Genomic DNA, 17602 nt, shown 5'->3' with positions numbered 1-17602 from the left:
GCTGCAGCTGCAGCTTGAGCGAAGCTAAGGAAACAAAAGGAAACTATCACCATTAATAAGAAGGTAATAAAATGGAACTAATAAGAAATAATGGCAGAAGACAAGCAAAGATAATTTATTTCAAAATGATGAGTACCCACGACAAAGCTATGCAAGAGAAAGTAATGTACTTAACAATTAATTAGAACATATATAAAACCTGTATACAAAAGTCAAATGAGTTTCTATGCCCTCAAATTCCAGTAATCTTGCATCCTCTATTCCTTAAGTGGAGATGCAATCAATTAGAAAAAATAGTTAGATGACAAAAACTATGAGCATTCATGAATATATTCCCTTGAAGAAAAATATAAAGATAAGGAATAGAGATGTTTTATCATGAAACTTACTTGCCAAGTTGAAGGAATTTTGAACAACAAACGCTCAGAAGGGACATCAATTTCATTGTAAAGCTTCAACAGATCATGAACCTGCATTGTTGATAAAGTACTTGTGCAAACCACAACAAAGATAATTGCAAGTAAAGCACTAGCATCAAAGGGATAAGATAGACTACAAGTATAGCTTCAGAAACATGAAGCAGATTCGGAATACATTCCCTTTCTCATTTTGTGCCCTATGTACAGTTTACAATTCCAATGAGATTTCAAAGTTTGAAAATCATAGTGCACAGTGATGGTTTCATCTCCATAATATCTGTTAAATATCATTATCAAATTAATTAAAAGTAAAATTCCAGATCATAATTTAGAGATGATTATTTTGTTGCAGAATATTCACAACACAGCCACAAAAATTCAAGCAAATTATTTATAAAGAATTTCCAAATACCCCTAAAGTTTTCTTTATTTATGGAAAAGAAAATAGCAACAGAAGCATTGGAATCCAACAAATTCACTAAGTAAATGGACAAACGAGGAGATCCATTCAAGTATTTTAAGACAAGGGAATAATTTGAAGTGCTAACAATGAGAATAAAATTGATGGAGACATTGTTGTAAACTTGTAATGCACAATTAGGAGCTGAACATATTGAGCAAAATATGAAGAGAAAAATCCAATATGTGTTAGTACATAAGTGAATCAACATGAAAAAAAAGGGGGGAAAACAAAATTTTACATCAACAAAAGTATTATTTATATGCACACCTGGCCACATAATCATTCTCATATCCAAGTTCAGCTTCTTCTTGCAAAGGTTCAATCCAAGAGCTTATGAGAGTGCGGTACTTTTTGCTCAAGATCATGGCTCGAATACAACCACATTAACTAGTTTGAGGACATCTTTTCTAAAGGATTAGCTTCAATTAGTTGTTCTAAAGCCTGGATGAATACCTGAAAACCTGTAAGTTGAAATTTAATTGAAAATTATTTTGATATGGAATCTAAGTCAACCTAAGAATACTTAAAATAAAGAAAGGAACAAAACCTTCTCTAAGGTTGCTAAGATGTTCCATGTTAAAGCATTGAGCAACTCTAAAGTATGTTTGAATAAAGAGCACAAGGTGTAATATGTTTAGAATTCAGACAACCAAGTGTCACAGTTTATGTCCCTCACAATATGCCTACTACTCGGACGAATCCTTTAGTTGAAATCTCACTGAGATTCAAAGCTTACATAAGCTAATTTACTGACTTGTTGGTTTTATAATTATACAGTTGCCTACCTGTAACAAACCTCTCCTTCCTAAGCTACTCCAACATACACTTAATATTTTTTATTCAGTAAAATTATAACTTTATAAGCATCTTTCCCCCTTATTATATATTCAAAAAACTCTTCTCTAAGAGCAGTAGTAGGATAAGCAGAAAAAGTCCCTCTTATTTGGTTATGTACCATTACCATGTCCAATGCTTAGTCAAAACTCTTGTAATTCCTTATTAAGTGTTTGCAGTTGGCAATCATGACCATATACTTTAGAGATTTCTGGCAGAAAATGACCAAAGAAAATTTCTAGAATCAAATAACACGTCTTCTTTAGACAAATTTAATAAAACAAAGTCACTCAATAAGCTTTATTTTTTCCTAGTTTCATCCAAGACTCATGAATTTATCAACTCTGTAACAAACAGAGTAAAACAAACAACCTTCAATGTGGAAATGAAGCAAGAAAGAGAAAAATCTGTGAAAACTATCAACAAATTAAGCTACAGATTGTACCTAGTGTTGCCATGATAGCAGCAAAAATGATTATGCCAACAAGCTGCACCACCCATTTGCCAATGGGGTATTTATAAATATTTATACTTTTCATTGACAAGTGAGTGAACCAAAGTATGCCACCAGCCATGAGATCCAGCAAAGAATCTAGTGTTGATGCTGCAATGGCTACGGACCCACTCTTTATAGTAGCATAGATCTGCAGAATCAAACATAAGTTTCAATTTTAGTTTGTAAAGTGGGAATGAATGTTCTATAAGGCCATAAAATATTATTTGATGCAAGAACTCAAATACTCTAAAACATGGTCTATATAATCTAAAACGTTACAGATACGACTGGAGCTGTAAAAGCTCTTAAGAACTTACTTCAGCCAATATTTCTTATAAAAAATACCCAAATTTTACCTTAAGTCCCAAGAGAATTATGTTTGCATAATTAGAGTGTAACAACCCGAATTTGCTAATCGGGCTTAGGGCCTTGATTAGTGTGCCTGGAGGGCAATAAGTGATTTAATTTGCTTGTATGTGAATTTATGTGTATACATGATTATGATGCATGTTTAATTGAGTTAAATGTGCATGTGGGCCCCGTCTGGATATTGGGGGCATAAATGTGATAAATGAAATATATGATGTATACGTGTGATATGTCTGTACAGCACGAACCGAGACAGTCCTGGGGAGCGGTTAGCCAGAGAGTCACAACGGGGTTGAGATTCGGACTCAGGGCGAGTCGAGGGGTAACTCGGGTATTAGTTGAGTTATGGGATTATCGGGACATGGAAATAAATATTTGGAGATATATTTGAGGATAGAATGCCTAGGTGGGAATATTTGGGGAATTTACCATTTTTGCCTTCGGGGACGTTTTGACACCCCGAGCCTTGAGGTAACCTTTAGACTTAAGTTATATAAAACAAATAAGTGAAAGGAACTGTTTAGAAACCTTGAGAAACCGACTCATACTCTCCTAAGAACTGAAGTTAGCTTTTGCTCTCCTCTCTCTTACACTCTCTAAGGTGGAATTCAAGAGGAAACCTAAAGGATTTACCAAGGAATTGAAGGGATTTCAGCTGGGATGCTTTAGGAGCTTGAAGCTTTGGGATTGAGGATCAAAATTCTGGGATTAGGCTCAGCAAGGTAAGCTCTAAAAATTTAATTCTAGTCTTTAACTTTCTGCTGGTTCTAGAGGATTGCATGTAGCTAAGCTTGCTTAATCTTTGGGTGTTTTAGCTAAGTTTTGGAGCATACTTTAATGAGGTTTTGATGTTGTTTCTGTGCTGGAGTAATTATGTTGAATATCTAGGAGTTTTAGTTTGGTTTTGGTGGTAATTGGCTTGAAGAAGGGATGAAAAACTGATGGAAAATCTGGGTTCGTCGTATGGAGCCGCGGCCCTAGGAGGGGTGTGTCACGGCCCGCATGCGCGCGCAGCCATGGGAGGCTGAGAAAATTCGAGCGCGCCGCGGCCCGCGTGGTGGTCAGTGGAGAGCTAGCCTCTGTTTTGAGGCTAGCCGCGGCTCTAGAGGGTGGGGCCGCGGCCCTTAGTGTCAATGAGGATTTTAATGATATTTTTTACTTGGGAACATAAAGGGTAAGGCTCGGGATGGATTTTATCATTCGGATTGATAGAATTCAAGATCCCGGAGGTTAGGGTTATGGTTTGAGGTTATTTTTTGGGTTGGAATTTGATGGTCGGATATTATTATGTGTTGTGACTAGGATTTCGACGAGGCTCACGTTAGTGGACTGTGCTCGGGGCATCGGTGCTTAGGAAGCACGGAACTCAGGACAGGAAACCCCTGTATCCATAGAGCTTGTGTGCAGGGCTGAGCCCGATATATTGAATAGAAATGACATGCAGGGCCGGGCCCTATATACTAGAATTGCAGAGCATGGCTCTTTATCTGTTTATGCTTGAATTCTGTGCTTGTTGCTATGTAACGCCCTACTTCCTTAGAGCCGTTACTAAGTGAGTTTTTAAGACAAAACAGTGTGCAATGAACTCGCTAACCGAGGTTTTGAAACAAAAGTGTGACTAATTAAAAGTTAAGGCTGTAATCTTTGAAAATGCGTCGTTTCATTAAAACTTCTATTATTAAACATTTGGGATCCCAAAATAAGGTTTGAAAACTATTTACATCTTGAAATAAGTTTACAGTTGATCAGTTACAAAATCATAGATTATTACAGCCATTTTCAAATAAACCCCCAACCAAAGCAGTCGGGCAGGCCAAACATGTACGCGTCGCTTCACGCTCTCCGTACTCATGGTTGGTTGACTAAGACATTGCCCTTACCTGCAACACAGAGCACCCGTGAGCCGAAGCCCAGCAAGAAAACTCATGCAGTACATAACATATGTAATCTATACAGTTTATCATAACAGATAATCCACATATAAACAAGTCAATCATTAGACTAAGCAAACACGGCCATGCCGCCCCCGAAGCCTTACCGAAGCCTGGGGTCTCGGTCTTCACCATAGGGATACCACCCGTATCCCCTGGGTCCTACCCTGACCATAGCATCCCATGTGCTAGGTGTTACTTCCGGCCCCGCTGCCGTTCTCGGCCTTGCCGCCCTCGGCCATAGCCGTTCATTTCACTATAATCATATATAGCATAAATCAAACAACATTCAAACAAATATAAATTCATTTAAATCTGCACCCTAACATGTAATGCACTATAGGGTCGTGCCCTGCAATCATTTCATCATGCAACATGCAATATAGGGCCGTGCCCTGCAATCACACTATGGGCCCATGCCCCATCCTACGGGTGTTATAGTTTTCTTACCTGCTTCCCGAGCTTTCCGATGCACCAAGGCCACAAGCACGGTCCTCAAGCACGAGCCTCCTCGAAATCCTAGTCACAACACACATATAACACTTTTAATACTAACCAACCCAAAACCACTTCCCGGGACCAATCCCGCACTCCCGGAACCTCTATTTCCCTAAAACGATACATCGGAACCATCCCCCGAGTCCCCTGGCAAAAGCCCTAAAAACCAGAATTTTTGCCTGCCAAAAAGGCCTAGGGCTGCGGCGCTCCCCTCAAGGGCCGCGGCGCCCAGCGACTTGCCCCTCTCCTGATGCAACATCGCGCCACGGCGCCCAAGAACAAGGCCGCGGCGCTCATACGCGAACCCAGATTTTTTGGGTTTTCTCTTGCGTTTTCTCCGAGCTAAAACCTTCCCAAATCATACCAAACCAATACCCAAACCCCAAAATCAATTTAATACTTCAAATGGACCATCTAACAACCCATAAACACTAGATTCAAGCTCAAAACACAAACATATCCAACAATCCACCCTTAGATTGCAAAAATCAGCAACTTCAAACTCAAACTTTAAAAAACTTAACTCAAGCTTTAAGTTTCACAAATCTAAACATAATCAAACTTAAATATGCATAAATCCTTACCTTAAGTAGAGAATCCCAGCCTAAGCTCCCTTGATTCATCTCCTAAGTCTCCAAATTTCAGCTCCTTCACTTCTCTTCTTCTTCTTCTCATTGCCCTAACTTTTCTTCTCTTTATTTTTAACAAAACCAATCAATGACCAAAATAACTAAGCCCCAAACCATGTACCCCATATAACCCAGCTGCCATTTATCTAATTCCCAACCAAATGACCATTTTGCCCCTCCTTGCCTATCCTTTCCTACCTAAACCTCAAGGGCACTTAAGTCCTTTCATTTCTATTTCATTTCTACCATTTTCTTTCTAAAACTTGTTACTCTCAGCAATAACTAATGGTTACCCAGGTTACTAAATCTCCAATAACCATTACCCGCTAAATCTCAACTTAACCATAAAATTCCCGAGGTACCCCTAGGCTCCTCCCGAGCCAGGTATAGAAATCCCGTTGTGACTCTTGAGTTAACTAGCTCTCTAGGACCGTCTCAGCACGTGCATCACAATAATAAAACCACACTCACGTGGTACAATTCACAGAATAAAATTATCACTTATCGATATAGTTATGCCCAACATGGCCAAAATTACAATTACGCCCTTCTAACACGATCCGGGCCTACATGCATACTAATATACGTAGTCATGCATCTCAGATAAACAAATAGCCAAATAACATGCTTTAAATCATAACCACGCATTTAACTCATAAAATCACACATAAATCCCAACCTGCCCTCCTGGCACACTAATCAAGGCCCTTAAGCCTTATTAGCGATTTTGGGTCATTACATGCTATATTGTGTTTGATATTATATGTGTGATCGGCAAGAGCCGGGAACGGTGTAGACCGGGAACGTCGTCAAGCACGATCAGTGCAAGGCCGAGAACGGCAAGAGGCCGGGAGCGGCGTTGAGCACGTGGGGTGCGAGTTGCCAGGGCGAGTCCCTAACAGGATACTTGGGATATCCTTACGGCGTGGTCTGCGAACCCAGGGCTTGGTAAATGCCTGGGACGGCTAGGTCGTATGTGTTTAGCCATTGGTGGCCTGTTTATATGTTTGATTCGTGTATTGCATATGTTATCTGTTATGGGTTTCCTTGCTGGGCTTCGGCTCACAGATGCTCTGTGGTGCAGGTAAGGGTAACGAGAAGATCAACCAACCATGAGCACAGCTGGCGTGAGGCGGCGTGTACATGTCCGGCCAGCCTGGCTGTCACAGCTAGGGGATCTTGGGAGATGCTTGTAAATGAACTTAGAATTTGTCGTCTAGTCGACTCTGATCAGTTTTGTGTTGTAAATATTTTCTAAACTATGTTTTGGGATCCCAAATGTAAATTTTTATAATTAATTGTGAAAAGCTACTTTCTCTAATGTTTTCTTTTTAATCATGGCGTAGTGACACGTTTTGAGTTAAAACCTCGATTAGCGAGTTGAAAGCACGATTTTAATCACACTTAGTAACGGCTCTAAGGAAGTAGGGCGTTACATAGAGATCTTCATGGCTCTTTCATGTTGAGCTTGTTCTTAAAGATCATCTTCATCAATGCCTTCTGATTGCAGTATAGAGTCAACTTCCTCAAAAGATTTCAGAGTTGAAAGTTATCTTTCATAGTAGTCCTTTTCTCCTATAATTTAAATAAGAAACAAAAAAAATTATTTGTAAGAACATGTATATATAACAACATAAGAATAGTAAAAGAATCAAATCATGCATCGTTGGATTGCTTTGGTTGCAGAATCTTTGAACAAGTGAAGAATTCTCCCTCAGTTTCTCAACAGACAAACAATTCCTTAAACCACAAACAATACCTCTGTTTGTTTCCTAAGAAAATTAATAAAAAAACCAAAACAATAATTACTCATTTTGTGGTTCCAAGAAACCAATCAATTGAATGGCTCCGACATAATTAAAGGAATTGAAGATTCAGTTGCAGGAACTACTGGATTTGGGGTTTGTCAGACCGAGTTTCTCGCCATGGGGTGCTCTAGTATTATTTGTTAAGAAAAAGGATGGATCGCTCAGGATGTGCATTGACTACAGGGAGTTGAATAAGTTGACCATCAAGAACAAGTATCCATTGCCTAGGATCGACGATTTATTTGATCAGCGTCAAGGGAGTACAGTGTTTTCAAAGATTGATCTCTGATCAGGCTACTATCAGTTGAGGATCAAAGAAGAGGACGTACCAAAGACTGCTTTTCGAACACGGTATGGGCATTATGAATTTCTGGTTATGTCCTTTGGATTAACCAATGCCCCAGCAGCATTTATGGATTTGATGAACATAATTTTCAAAGATTATCTGGATAAGTTTGTGATTGTATTTATTGATGATATCCTAGTGTACTCCCAGTCAGAGACAGAGCATGAGCGTCATCTGCGCCTGGTGTTGCTGCGGCTGAGAGAGCATAAGCTATATGCTAAGTTTAGCAAATGCGAGTTCTGGTTATCGTAAGTTTCATTTATGGGCCATATTATCAGTAAGGATGGGTTACTGGTTGACCCAAGCAAGACAGAAGCAGTAAGAGATTGGCCTAGACCAAGCAGTGTTCCTGAAGTTAGAAGTTTCCTTGGACTAGCAGGTTACTACCGGCGGTTTGTAGAGGGGTTCTTCAGAATTGCTACTCCATGTGTGGACAGATCGATGTTAGAATAGCTTTAAAGAGTTAAAGCGGCGGTTGATTACTGCACCAGTGCTGAGCCTACCAACAGATGATGAGAAGTTTGTGGTCTACTGTGACACTTCTAGACAGGGTCTGGGATGCGTGTTGATGCAGGCTGGGAAAGTGATAGCATATGCATCAAGGCAATTAAAGGAGTATGAGCAGAGATATCCCACGCATGACCTGGAGTTAGCTGTAGTGGTATTCGCACTTAAGGTTTGGAGACACTATCTGTATGGTGAGAGATGCGAGATATACACTGATCACAAAAGTTTAAAGTATTTCTTTACCCATAAGGACTTGAATATGCGCCAGAGGCGGTGGCTGGAGTTGGTAAAGGATTACGATTGCGATATCCTATACCATCCTGGGAAGGGTAATGTAGTGGCTGATGCATTGAGCCGGAGGGGCCCAGGACAGCTGTATAGTTCGAGGCAGATATCTGACAGACTAGCTGGAGAGATGACCAGAGCAGGTATAGAGTTAGTGGTTGGTAGGTTAGCCAACATTACTCTTCAGTCAACTCTCCTCGAGAGGATTAAGGAAGCACAAGGAATGGATCCCCAGTTAGTTGAACGTAGAGAGAATGTCCTAACTGGAGCTGCTAAGGACTTCTCTATTTCTGAGATGGGTTTATTGAAGTACAAAGGACGGATTTGTGTTCCGATTGATCCAGATATTCGGCAGGAGATTCTGGATGAGTCTCATACCACTCCCTACTCTTTGCACCCAGGTTCTACGAAGATGTACCATGACTTGAAAGTTTTGTATTAGTGGTCAGGCATGAAGAGGGACGTGGTGGACTATGTGGCTAGATGCTTAACCTGTCAGCAGATTAAGGCTGAACATCAGAGGCCAGCATGATTATTACAGCCTCTAGGGATTCCCGAGTGGAAATGGGAAGATATTGCCATGGACTTTGTGGTTGGGTTGCCAAAGACCGTGGGTCAGCATGACTCGGTGTGGGTGATTGTGGACAGGTATACTAAGTCCGCCCACTTCTTGCCTGTGAGGACAACTTATACTGTGGAGCAGTATCCAGAGCTTTATGTGAAGGAGATTGTTCGACTTCATGGGGCTCCGAGGTCGATAGTATCCGACAGAGACCCCACTTTCACTTCCAAGTTTTGGAAGAGCCTACAGAAGGAAATGGGCACACAGCTTCAGTTTAGTACTGCTTATCATCCTCAGACGGATGGACAGTCTGAGAGGACAGTCCAGATACTGGAGGACATGTTACGAGCTTGTGTGTTGGATTTTGGGGGATCTTGGAGTAGGTATCTCCCTCTAATTGAGTTCTCGTACAATAATAGTTATCAGGCGACTATCGGAGTGGCTCCGTATGAGATGATGTATGGAAGAAAGTGCAGATCAACGATTCACTGGGATGAGGCAGGTGAGAGAGGGTATTTAGGTCCTGAGATGGTTCAGAGGACCAATGAGGCACTTGAGAAAATTAGAGCTCGTATGCTCGCCTCCCAGAGTCGCCAGAAGAGTTATTCAGATCAGAGACGCAGGAGCGTGGAATTTCAGGTCGGTGATCATGTATTCCTCAGGGTTTCACCCCTGAGAGGAGTAAAACGATTCGCTGTTTGGGGCAAGCTGAGTCCCAGGTTTGTTGGCCCCTTTGAGGTTCTAGATCGAGTTGGGGAGGTGGCTTACAGGTTAGCAATGCCTCCAGCTCTATCAGGGGTTCATGACGTGTTTCATGTATCCATGCTCCGAAAGTATGTATCGGATACTACTCATGTGTTGAGCTATGAGAACTTGGAGTTGGATCGGGATTTATCTTACGAAGAAAAGCCTGTTCAGATCCTTGAGAGAAAGGACAAAGTCTTGTGGAACAGGACCATCGCCTTGGTTAAAATATTGTGGAGGAATAGCAAGGTTGAAGAGGCGACGTGGGAACTGGATTCGGATATGCGGGAGCGGTACCCCGAGTTGTTCAGGTAAATTTCGAGGACGAAATTTTCATGAGGAGGGGATAGTGGTAACGACCCAAATTTGCTAATAAGGCTTAAGGGCCTTGATTAGTGTGCCTGGAGGGCATAATGGGATTTTGTGTGTGACTTTAATGAGTTAAATGCATGTTATATGACTATTTGACTATTTGAGAAGCATGACTATGTGTATTGGTATGCATGTAGACCTGATTGTCTTAGAAAGAGCATAATTGTAATTTGGCCATTTTGGGCATGACTGTGTTGATATCTGTGATCTATGACTCGAGACGATCCTAGAATGAGCGGATTAGCAGAAAAGTCAAAGCGGGAATTTATACCCGGCTTGGGTTAAGCCTGGGGAGTTTAAATGGGAATTTGGAAAATATATTGAGGTTAATCTTAATGATAAGGTGTAACGACCCAAATTCACTAATAAGGCTTAAGGGCCTTGATTAGTGTGCCAGGAGGGCATGATGGGAATTATGTGTGATTATTATGACTTAAGATGCATGTATATGTGTGTTAGTGTGCATATAGGCCCAGATTAGGTTAGAAGGGCATAATCGTAATTTTAGCCATTATGGGCATAACTGCTTTGATATATGTGATAAATGTTGAGACCACATTATTATGTGGATATATCTGTAATCTATGACTCGAGACGATCCTAGTGAGCAAAGTGGCGTGGAAGTCATAGCGGGGATTTATACCCGGCTCGGGGTGAGCTCAGGGGTGTAAATGGGAATTTAGTGGATGAGCTGGAGATTATTGTAACATTGAGGAAGGCTATTGGTGATTAGTAAGGTATTGGGAACTAAGCGGGAAATAATAGAGACATTCGAGAAAGTAGCGGAAATTAGGCAAATGACTAAAATACCCTTAAGAGGACTAAAGGATTAGAGTTAGCTGTGAGGGCATAAAGGTCAATTGACTTTTAAGGAAGGGTATTACTGAGGTTTTAAGATAGTGGGATTTATAGAATATCAAAAGGGTCTGAAAAAGAAGGGAAAAGAAGGAGGGAAAACAGAGAGAGTTTCTTGAGTCGGTTTACACTTTCCTTCACCTATTTCTGGAGAATTTCTGGAGTAAAGCCTAGAGGAGAGCTGGGATAACCAAACATCAAGAACCTTGATCTAAGACTAAGGAGTTGACAGAGGTTTAACAGGGTTTCACCAATACTTGAGGTAAGAATCTAGAGTTCATCCATTCTCTGTTTCTGGTTTGTTTAAAGCTGTGGTACTTGAGTTGAATTGAATGAAACTTTAGGGAATTCAAGCTTAGGGCTGAGGAGCAGCAAGCCAAGGGAGCCTAGGGTTAGCTTGTGGGCGAAATTCTATCAAAGGTATGAATTCTAAACTCTAGTTCTGATGTTCAGCTGGTTTATGTTAGGTTCTGAAGTTTGGAGGTGGCTATGGTGAATTTTGAGTTTGTGATTGCATGTGCTTGGAGTTTGGAGGTTTAGGGTGCTTGGGATGAGTGGAGTGTGGTCATGAGGTTGTTTTTAGGTTTGGGTAAGAGTTGGAAGAGGTTTGGTTGAGGTTGGCTCGAGAGAAATCGCACAAAGGAAATTCTAGTGTTGGGCTGCCTGTGACTAGCGCTACAGCGCTAGCCTTTGGGCGCTGTAGCGCTAGACCCATATGCTGGAAGGGTTTTGGTTCTGTCTGTAGCGCTATAGCGCCCTTCCAAGAGCGCTGTAGCGCTACCCTGCCTTCTGAAGGGGATTTTGGGGTGTTTTTCAAGGGTTTTTGACCTAAGGTTTGGGGTTTGGTTCCACCACCTTGTTTGGTGGAACTAGGACATCCCGGGGGCTCGGGATTAGCCCCGGGGCTAGGTTTTGAACTTGAGGATTGATGTTGACTTTGACCATGATTGTGTTTAGGTAAGCGCTAGGGCTCGAGTGGGATCGTGCTCAAGGTGTCGTGACATCGAAAACTAGTGAATTGAAAGGTAAGAACACTGCACCCGAATGTATGATTGTGATGGGACTAAGTGCTCCCGAGAATTGTTTTGTGTCATCGTTGGTATTATGCCAAGGGACACGTATAAGCGGTCTAAGGGTACCGTTCATGAATTTAGCGCATGGGACGCGAATTGGCCACTGGGAGCCAGAAATGAAAGGATAACAAAGGGAGCAGCTTGTGAGCGCTAGCTTTGGTTATCATCTGTGCATTGTGTTATATGAGCTGATATGCTTTGTAAATGAAATACTTGATTACTGATATGCTTTGTATATGAAATACTTGATTGTTGCTATGCTTGAAGTTTATGAGATGACATATGTGAGATTGACCTGACAGCTAAATGTGCATGCTCTATTATTGATGTATGTTCTTGCTGGGCCTTGGCTCACGGGTGCTACGTGGTGCAGGTAAAGGCAAGGGCAAGTTGGACCAAGCCTGAGGTGGAGAGCTCCGAGGTGAAATGTACATAACCAGCCGTTCGATCACCATGATCGAGGAGTGTGTCAGGACAGAGATCACCTAACCGCTCATTTTGCCTTAGCATGGCTGTTAATGTATTTAAACTTTGTAACTTTTGTAAAAGGCTTCTAAACCGTCATTTTTGGGATCCCATGTACATAAACAATGTTTAATATTGAAAATGTATCTTTTGAGACAAAAATTCTTTTAACCCTAGTACCTCTACTATCTGAGTAACACGTTTTTACTTAAATGACTTGATTAGCGAGTCTGGCACTTTATAAACACACAGTGTAGCGGTCTTGGCTATCCAGGGCGTTACATAAGGGATATATATTTGGTGATTAATCAGGTATTGGGTAGCAAGCGGGAAATTATTAGAGACACTCGAGGAATTATTGGGAATTGGGTAAAATGACTAACATGGCCCTACATGGACAAAAAGGTTTAGAATTAATAGGGAGGGCATTTTGGTCTTTAGGCTTTTTAGAGATAAGTTAAAGGAAGCTTTATACTTAGTGGAATTGGTAGAAAAGAGTGATAAGGCTGTAGAAAAGAAAGAAGAAGGAAGAAAAAGAAAAGAGAGAAAAATCAGTGGGGGTTTTCTTCAAAGGATCGGTTTGTGGTTCTTCCACCATTTCCCTTCATTTTTCTTGGAGCTAAGCTCAGTGGTAAGCTAGGGTAAGCTGAGCATCAAGGATCCTAAGCTAGACTTGAAGATTGGCAAGGGATTAGCAAGAACACATCAAACATTGAGGTAAGTTTTAGAAATTTCAGTTTTAGGGTTTGACTGGTTTGAGTTGTGTATTTAAGCTAAATAGATGGGGATTTTGGGGGAAATCAGGCCAAGGTTGAGAAGGAGCAAGCTAAGGAGGTATAGGGTTCAACTCAAGGTCGAATTTCCATCTACGGTATGATTTCTAAGTCCTTAACTTTGATGTTTGACTGAATTTCTGGGTTTAGGGTTCATTATGGCAGATCTTGAGTTTTGGGTTGCTTGAGCTTGGGTTATGAGTTCTTGGGATGCTTGTGATGGGTGTGAGGTGTTGATAAGTTTGTTTTTGGGTTTGGGAAAGGTTTGGACAAGTTTGGGGTTGAAATGGTTGAAAGAAATCGCAGAAAACGATTTTGGGTGTTGCCTGTCTGCAACTAGCGCTACAGCGCTAGTCTTTGGGCGCTGTAGCGCTAGGCCCTGTTTCTGGGGACGTGTGGTTCTTCTTGTAGCGCTATAGCGCCCTCTTAAGAGCATTTTATCACTGCACTGTTCACAGAAAGGGGTTTTTGGGCTTTTGTTGAGGGATTTTGACCTAGGGTTCGGGGCTCGATTCCACCACCTTGTTTTGTGGATCTAGGACTTCCCGGGGGCTCGGGATTGGTCCCGAGGCTAGGTTTTGGACTTGAGGTTTGGTAATGACTTTGACTTGTGGATTTTTTTTAGGTGAGCGCTAGGGCTCGAGTAGGATCGTGCTCGAGGAGTCAGGTGATCAAAGCTATCGAATTGAAAGGTAAGAAAACCGTAACACCCGAGAACATGGCATGGGCCCACAGTGTTATTCCAGGGCATGGCCCTAGATTGTATTACGTGCGAATGTATAACCTTAAATGAATTATTATATGTTTGAATGATTATTTCAAAATTTACTATATGTGTGATTATAATGAAATGAACGGCAAAGGCCGAGAACGGCCTTGGGGCCGGAAGTAACACTTAGCACATGGAGTGCTTATAGCCAGGGTGGGACCCAATGGATACATGAGTTATCCTTACGGTAAGGACCGAGACCCCAGGCTTTGGTAAGGCCTCTGGGGCGGCATGGTCGTGCTTGTTCAGTCTGATGGTTTTCCTATTAATCAGTGGATTATATGTTAGCTATATTCTATGCATATGTTATATACTGTATGAGTTTTCTTGCTGGGCTTCGGCTCACAGGTGCTCTGTGTGGCAGGTAAAAGCAAAGAGTCAGTCAACCGGCCATGAGTATGGAGAGCGTGGGGGCAGCGCGTACATGTTCGGCCTGCCCGACTGCTTTGGTTAGGGGCATTTTGTATATGGCTGTATTAACTTATTCTTTTGATAGTTAACCAGGTGTAAATCTATTTTTGAGTTGTAAATATTTTGTAAACCTTATTTTTGGGATCCCAGATGTTTGACACTTAATGTTTTCAATGAAACTAAGCATTTTTAAAGACTACAGCCTTAATTTCTGATCAAGTCACACTTTTGGTTTTAGAAACCTCGTAGAGTCAGTTTGATGCACAATTTCCGTTTTAAACTCACTTAGTAATGGATCTAAGGTAGTAGGGCGTTACAATATGTGAGAGCAGTTTCCAAGAGCCGAAGCTACGATTGATCACTGCTCCAGTGCTGAGTCTTCCTTCAGACAAGGATAAGTCTGTGGTGTATTTCGATGCATCAAGATTGGGATTAGGATGTGTGTTGATGCAGAGTGGGAAGGTCATTTCCTACGTATTGCGAGAGCTAAAGGAATATGATCAGTGATACCCTACACCTGATTTGGAATTAGCAACGGTGGTATTTAGACTAAAAGTGTGGCGACACTATTTGTATGGAGAGAAGTGCAAAATATACACCCATCATAAGAACTTGAAGTATTTCTTCACCTAAAAGGACCTAAACATGAGACAAAGACGTTGGCTAGAGTTGGTAAAGCATTATGACTGTGAGATCCTTTATCACCCCGGGAAAGCCAACGTAGTGGCAGACGCTTTGAGTCAGAGGGGCCCAAAGCAGTTGTTTTGCTCGAAGCAGATATCGAAGGAGTTATTAGAAGACATGACCAAAGCAAGGATACAGTTGGTAGTGGGCCGGCTAGTGAATATTACCTTGCAGTCCACCCTCTTAGAGAGAATAAAAGACGGCCAGATGAGTGATACACAGTTGAAGAAGCTTAGAGAGGATGTCCTAGCTAGAGTAGCTAAGGATTGTTTCATTTCAGAGACGGGTTTACTGAGATATAAGGATCGAATTTGTGTTCTGATGGACATGGGTATCATACGAAAGATCCTTGATGAATCTCATACCACACCGTATTCATTACATCTAGGCACCATGAAGATGTATTAGGATCTAAGGTCATTGTACTGGTGGCCCGGGATGAAGAAGGACGTGGTTGATTATGTAGCAAAGTGTCTAACCTATAAGCATATGAAGGTTGAACACCAGTGGCCAACGGGGTTGTTACCACCTTTAGGTATTCCTGAGTTGAAGTGGAAGACATTACTATGGACTTTGTAGGAGGCTTGCCCAGGACAGTGGGGCAATATGACTCGATATGGGTGATAGTAGACATATATACCAAGTCAGCTCACTTACTGTCGATGAGGACAAACTATATCATGGACCAGTTGTTAGAAAAGCAGTTAGTGTGCGGAGCGAAATGGCATGGTGGGCCCAATTTGTAAATAACAAAAAAAATTCCACCTCTCATATAAACAATGTTGTTGACCCTGATTTTGGGCAACTGACACGGAGTCAAAATACGCTTGACGTGGATGAATGCGTTGAAAAGAACGTATTGATGAAAAGAATAAGAACACGATATTTTATAGTGGTTCGGCCCCAGGATCTGGTAATAACCTACGTCCACTTAGATTGTAATTGATGTGAGATTCAAAGGAGTGATCAAAGAACTAGGGTTCAATGAGTTTCACTAACCTTTGCAGAACAATACCATATGAGTGATATGATAACTCTGATCTCAAGCGATTTAGAAGTCAGACCAGAAAAAAGATCAGAATCCCCTTCCCTGAGTCCTCTTCTTCTATTTATAAGCTCAGGGAAGATTTACATTGATTTGTTACAGATATTATTTCCTAAATAATCGGATACTCAGGAAATCATGGGAGAGAATTTCAGATTCCATCATAACTGCCTAAGATTTCCTCCGCGTGTTACGTGCATACGACCAGACTAGTCGTGTGAAGAGACCGATTGCATAATGCCGAATATCTTCCTGGTCGATAGTCGAACACAGGTTTTGCCAGGTGTCAGCCACATGCAATTAATTCCTGCCATGTCATTCACTTCTGAATTTTGGGATAACAAATGTATATGTTCAAGAATACATACAAGAACCATCAATATGCAATATCATTAATCATGCAAGATATATATATATACACATACTTATATATTATATGCACATGTATACAAATATTCAAGGACAGAAATATTTACCACTTGAAGCCTATCAAGTGTCCTCGAGTCTTTCTGTATAAATAACGATCTTCCTATCCAACGCTTTGAGTACTCAAACCACGATCATCCGGAGTGTTCTCTACACCTCAAGATGTGTGTGGGCACACAGAGAACAAGGGTTTGTAATATAGAAATTACAAGTTTATCACAACACATGAGTACTTGGATTATGGCTTAAGAAATGTTGGAATAATAAGAGAAGAAGATGAAGAATCTCTTATCAGACAATTTTCTGAAAATTCTTCCGAATCACCACTATGTTTTTTCTCTTGTTGTCACATAATATCTATATAGATTATATATTAAATTATTATTCATAATAAAAATAATAATAATAATAATAATACAATTGTAATGATGATAGGAATTGATTTAGGCAATATCTAACTTACCAAATTTGAAAAAATCTATTTTCAAATTATTAATTAATTAAATAAATAAAATAAAAACAATACTCATACTTTACTAGTATCATATACATGCATGGCATAGTCCTTGGACTGTGTCATGCGTGTAACATTATTCCCCTTCAGGAAATATTACATTTTTACAATTTGCTTTTATTTATTTATTTAATTAAATAAATCATTCCCACAAAATATGGTATTATCATTCTAAGGAAAAGATCACAACCATAATTCAAATTTTAAATTTTAATTTCAAAATTCAAATTAATGATAATCATTATCATCATCTTTTAAAAATCAATAAATTAAAACTATTTTGACTTACTATTTTTATTTTCTCCCACACAAATAAAATAATTA

General features: G+C 40.6%; 1 pseudogene; it reads right to left on the bottom strand.

The window, feature by feature from the left end:
- Positions 1 to 321: 321 nt before the first annotated feature.
- Positions 322 to 17602, bottom strand: part of LOC133806423 (putative metal tolerance protein C3) — a 57141-nt pseudogene continuing 39860 nt past the window's right edge.

This window comes from Humulus lupulus, chromosome X, assembly GCF_963169125.1.
Source record: "Humulus lupulus chromosome X, drHumLupu1.1, whole genome shotgun sequence".
In the NCBI taxonomy this organism is placed as follows: domain Eukaryota; kingdom Viridiplantae; phylum Streptophyta; class Magnoliopsida; order Rosales; family Cannabaceae; genus Humulus; species Humulus lupulus.
This window is presented reverse-complemented; position numbering and strand designations above follow the sequence as displayed.